The following is a 6,357-nucleotide window of genomic DNA, read 5'->3' on the forward strand; positions in this document are numbered from 1 at the left end:
ATTCCTGCTTGCAGAATATCGCAATGCTTTGTAGAGCTTTATTATTGACTTATGCTGTATTTAAAGAGTTATGTTTGCCTAGTGATATTATCACATTTATAGAAATAATTTCCTTACAAATATATTAGCACATCTTTCTTGATTAGTTTGCTACATGCTATTTTTTTATTCAGTGACTTATTTGGATAGTTTCCCCACACACACCTTTGTCTAGAGCTGATAAAGATCAAAAGTCTTTGCTCTTAAATACTGAAGCCACATATGGTCAAAACTCCTATAGAAATGCTGATGTTCTGTTCAAAATGAAACATATATATTTAGAAATATTAACTCAGTTTTATTACAGGGCTTCATTCCAGGCTTCCTTCCAAAATTATTGCTCTGCTTTTTAAAATTAAAATAGTTATCAAAAAGTTGTTTTAGCTTTCAAAAATATTTTGACAGTATTTTAGGGAGTTTTGACAAAATAGAAGTGTTCTTGCAAAATATTTTCATGGAATTGCTGGCAGAAAATGATTTGATGTGATTTTTTTACTGAAACTCCATATATGTAACATGACTGATATGACGGAGAGCACAGGAACTAAGAAAATGTCATGTAGTTTTACTGAGCTTGTTGGAATCTGTTTGCTGGCTGCAGCTACACTGTTCTTTAGAAAGATACATAATGGTGTCCACCCCTGTGTGATCAATAGCATTTAATGTGGAGCGGGCTTCAATGTGCAACTGTCTGTGTCTCTTCCTGTTGGAAAGCAATTCTGTTTATGACTAAAGACTACTGGAAAAGAATGAAACTTCTCAGATAGCCGAGGCACCAGCAGAAGAAAGACAACTGTCCCGAGATGCAAAACACCAGTACTACTTCCAGTTTGTAGCATATATTATTCATCTAGATAGTTAATGTTATTCATCTAGATCCTGCCCCTCAGGATCTAGATGAATACTCAGCCCTAGCACATAGCACATCTGGAGTGCTATGTCCAGTTCTGGACTCCTCAGAACTGGAGAGACATGGATCTTCTGGAGCAGGTCCAGTGGAGGGCTACAGAGATAGTTAAGGAACGGGAGCATCTCTCTCTTGTGAGGAAAGGCAGAGGGAGTTGGGCCTGTTCAGCCTCAAGAAGAGACAACTGAGAGGGGAACCTCATCAATGTCTATCAGTATCTGAAGCGGGATGTCAAAAGGATGGAGCCAGGCTCTGCTCAGTGGTGCCAAGCAACAGGACAAGAGGTGATGGGCAGAAACTGATGCACAGAAAGCTCGATCTGAACATGAGGAAGAACTTCTTTACAGGGTGGGTGACCATGCACTGGAACAGGTTGCCCAGAGAGGTTGTGGAGTCTTCCTCACGGGAGATATTGAAGAACTGTCTGCACACAATCCTGTGCCAAGTGCTCTGGGATGGCCCTGCTTGAGCATGAAGATAGGACCAGATGACCTGCTATGGACCCTTCCACTCTGACCCATTCTGTGACTCTGTGATCCAAAACTGTTATTTTATTGTAAATATTGAATAAAAATCCCAAATAAAAAAATGAAAATGTCCTTAGTTTGGCACTTATATAGCTGAAATCATAGTTTCTGGTATCTCTTTAAGTATTGAGAAACACAGGTTTCTTTTTTGATATACTAACACCAATTCAGTAGACTTTCTGTAAGTATATGGCATTATGGAACATACTTTAGGCTTCTCAGTCAACAGAGGAACAGCTGAAGTGAAGAGTTTTAAAATGGAGAGGTGGTAGTAATATTATGAAAGTCACAACAAATAGGCTGCGGTGCAGAACTAACACGAGCAGGAGGGTTAAACTGGATAAAACTCTATCTGAGCTCCAGTTGTGCACAGGGACATCTATCTAAAACCGAGTCATAGAACATCATCCCAAAACATATGCCCTTTCAAAAATTAGATCAGTTTAATAACCTTTTAATGCTGCAGACTCAGCATAGAAGGTCCCTAGGCCATTATGAGGTTGCCTATGTGGAAAATATATGCTTAGGGACAGAAGCCACATGGCGCCGAAGCCAGAAGAGGCCCAGCTGCTGTACTTCCAGGGCTGCCATATGCTAACTAAGGCACAGACAGTATCCATCCCTATTTCCAGGCACTGTAATTCTTAACATTGGCTACATGACACATAAAAAAAGTCTGTCCAACACAGTGAAATGCTGGAGGTGTTAGCATGATTCCCTACTGCTTTTGGTGTGCCTCATGAACAGCTAGAGCTATGTAAGGTATCGTACTCTGTAGACATAACCAAAGAAGAGTTCACAAAATCAGTATCATTAATCCTTAGGGTTTTTTGTAAGGATTAAGATCTTTTTCATAGAGCTATTGATAAGATTTAGACAATTTAAGACTAAAAGGGACAATGATACCCTCCAGACTGATCTTGTGCAGAACGTAAACACAACACAGTAGCTCCCATGCCAGTTCATACCTGGTCACTAGGCCTGTACCAGAAGGCTGATTGAAAATGTTTCAAATATGGAGAAAGTACCACGCTTTTAAACGTCTCTCACTAGTGAGTGAACATCCTTATTGAATTAATACTGTCATTTGTTTCTAGCCTTATTTTGGCAAGCTTCAGCTTCCACCTCCTGATGGATCTCATTGCATGTTCTTTTGTTATAAAACTATTCACTATCAGAAATATGATCTTTAAGCAGCAGATCTGAATCACCAGTCCCTTTAACCTTCTAAGGATGAGCTGATTTTCTTATAAGACACTGTCCTAATTTTAAAAGCACATATTTAACTCTGCTAACTGATGAACTTTCTGTACTGTGAAAAATCTGAGAAAAATCTTAGCAGCTATTACTTTTTTTTATTGTCCAATGCTGAGAGACCAAGCAGCAAGGTGAATTAAGCTTATGGTTACACAGTAAGAAAATAGTTTAAATTTTTTCTTTCTCCTTTTAAATGAGATTTTTAAAGCTGATTTAAGGAATCATAGCTGTACTAGAGTTGGTAAAACCACAATAAACTGCAAGTGCTAGCAACCTGCTTTATCAGAATTAGCATTTCTAAACAGGATTGCAGGATTCATTCTTTCCATTAAGAAAAAATCAAGATCTGTGAGGAGTGACACTAATGAAGCTTAGTTTCCCTCTATTTTCCATCTCACTTGTCTCTTTCTGACTACTTTCCACATTATTGCCAGAGTTCTCTGTTAAATCATCCATCCATCAGGCTGGGCAAGAAGAGCTGGTACCGTAGGTGGCTTGGAGCTAGGATATGTACCTACCTGTCCAGGGTGTGCACACCAATCTGCTGCTTTGCTAAGGGCAAACACAGTAGGGAGAAGTAAATTCTCCTTACCTTTCTTTTCAAGGGGGCACTGACTTAGGCCTCAGTACTCTCAGCTGCTGAATTCCATTAAATTTTGCTAATATCCTTAAGAAATCTATCCCTCTTCTAAATTTGTTTAAAATTGGTGATGAGATCCAGCAGTTACGAGGAAGCACTGCCATACAGAATAACTGCATTAAGTCTCATTTCCTTAGGAAAAAGAGGCTAGAAATGAAAGAATACATTCTCAGTAATGTAACAGAATGGTTGGCTATCACACTACTTCAGAAGCATAACATAGGATGGGGTTGTGCTGAAGTTGAAAAGCTTAGGTTTGTATTTGTACTGCTGCTTGCAGGAGCCCTGAGTGAGCCCATTTCAGTGGCATGCTCTCATTTGTGCTGCTCTATAATGTGTTCTGATTTCAGACCAGTGGCACAATCGCTTTAGTTAAAATGACTAACGTGACCAGAAAGAATTAGTAATGTCCACTTAAATGCAGTAACAGGATATTTGTGAGTGACTGGGTTCCCTTGGAATGTAAAGGTTTTGTAAAGGAACACCACTTCCAGATAAAATTGCCAAAGTTATTTTTTTGCCTCGTGTGAGCAACCATATTTGCTGCTTGCCAGATTAACACCTTCCATGGAGGAACCTAAATCTGAAGTGACTAGCAGCAGTGGTGAGTCACCAGCTCTTTGCAGCACAACTGTGTTTGCTTTAGGCAGAAAATGGAACAGAGATTCTTTTGCTGCTCAGTATAAAAAAAAAAATGGTCACACCATCTTTGAAGTCTTTACTTCAGAATTATTGGAAATGAAGCTTACAACCCTTACTTACAGGGATAAAGTTCTGGTAACTTTATTAGTTTTGGGTCTTATTTTACTTCTCAAAAGAATCTAAAGAATGTATCACTGAATGAAGAGCTATAGTGTGAGTGATGAGACTATGGACGTTCCTACTAGAATATTCCAAGCAACAAACCCCCATACGTCCTCAATGTGTTCCAGTTCTTGGCTTGCCATTGTGATTTGTTTCTAGCAGTAATGCTAGCAATGAGCTGATGTTTACATCTGTAATGTTCCCATAATGAAAGGCCACGTGTACGTGCCTGTAGAAAGCACCCACACAAAACTGTGGCTGCACAGAAACAATGAAGCCAACAGGGGCCATCAGAAAGCCACGTGTTGCACGCAGGAATAAATTTGTTCACAGCCAGCAGTGCACCAAGCTCACCTGGCTGCTGCTGCAGCATTTCCAATCACCTCTTTTGGGTTACGCAGGACTCCTGCAGCACAAGAGCAATAATTATTCCTAAGTATGTATTTTGGGCCGGACACAGCATGAATTTACTGAAGAGATGGAAGTTCAGACATCTTGTGATGTCAGTGTCTGTGCTAGCTAGGGGTGAGAAGCCTGAGGAGCAGGTCCCAGGGAGCAGCGCAGACCAACCATGAGCGTGCTGTCCCTGGTCCCCACGCTGCCCGGCAGCTCCGCAGGGACTGGGGACACCCAGCTGCATGGCAAGCAGGGCATGGAGACGTCTGTCCAGGATCCTCACACATTTCTCCAGACCCAACCTGATTGGTAATTACTTTGTGTGGAAAAGCCACTAATGTGCCTTGATCCCCAAGGCACCAAATCACAGGAAGTGCAGCCACCTCACGGCTTGTTCTTCTCTGAGGGGGAATAAGTGAACCTGATCTCCCCATAAGTAATCCACAGTGTTCAATTACTTCAACAGAGTTTGGGGGCAAAATCCTGAGATACCTAAGACATCTTTAAATTTAGTAGGGAAATTTCCAGTAAATATTCCTAACAAGGTGCAAATACATATCCATCTTAAACCATTTGTGTAGTTGGCCTTCTGTAAATGTAAAGTGCAAGGTAGTGATGCAACTGGGAGAAATTTAATGGGTAAATAATAGAAAAGAGTTGAGTTTCAACAATCTAATGGTTGTTCCTGCCTGTACATTCCCTCATTTTGTACTTCAGAATTTTTGTTCTCCCTGTGTTCCTTCTGAGCTCTTGTCTGTTGTTATGTTTGTGAGAAAGCTACATAATTTCTTTATGTATCAGGGCTAATGTGGGATTGTTTCAAAATGTGGAATATGTAAGATTTTCTGAAGAAAGTGTGTTCTCTGATGTTTGATCTTTGTATACTTTCAAGCCTAAACAACAACAACAAAAGATTTAATCTGTGAAACAGAGCAGCTAAGAAGCAGTAAGTGATGTCCAGGTGTTAGAAAGACAAATTAGTTGTTGGAAGAATTGCCTTGTTAAGGTTTAGGGCTTGATATGTTTCAGTGATCTCCGACCTGAGGGAGGTTAACAAAGCTTGGGAAGAAGGACATACCACTGATGGTGGACACAATGAATGCAGAATTTTGGGCCACAAGGACATCTGGCAGAACTTCCAAGGAAAAGAAGACTAATAAAGCCAACTCAGCAACTGTGCTGAAATCATCTCTGACTGGATAAAAGGTAATTCCAGCAGGACAAGATTGTGACCACCGACTCACGGCCACCAATGCAAGAAACCCACCGACTCAAAAGAAGAGAAAGACTGAGAATGTGGACTAATTAGAATGAGAAGCAAGGGAATCATTAATAGAAGATAGAATACTAATTAAGAACTACATAACTTGTAGCCAATAAACACTAATTCACTCGTTTGCTAAAATGTATAAATAGTAAAAAGTTTTGGTAGCTGGGGTGCTATTGTGGATCTGCCACCCAGCACCCCTTTCAGTGCAGAACTGCAAATAAACCAAATACCTCGACTGTGTGTGGATTGGCCTCTTGCACACAGGGTGAAAGAACCTATTTTGGCAACAGGATTACTCTGCATCCGTGTGTGCATTCTGCAATCCCACGCCTGAAGTCCTCGCAAACCCTCCATCAAGGACTTTTTCGCTCCTGCCCGTGATGGCCTGAGAAGGCCTCCATCTCCTGCACTCGTTAGAAGATCTGTGTTGAAGTGAATCTGTGCTTTGATGGAGCGTGGCTTCAGAGGCTTTGAGGGGTAGGTGAGAGGCGTTTTCCAAGCCCGGAACGGTGCCTCG

Source organism: Corvus brachyrhynchos, unplaced genomic scaffold, assembly GCF_000691975.1.
Source record: "Corvus brachyrhynchos isolate BGI_N302 unplaced genomic scaffold, ASM69197v1 scaffold83, whole genome shotgun sequence".
NCBI lineage: Eukaryota > Metazoa > Chordata > Aves > Passeriformes > Corvidae > Corvus > Corvus brachyrhynchos.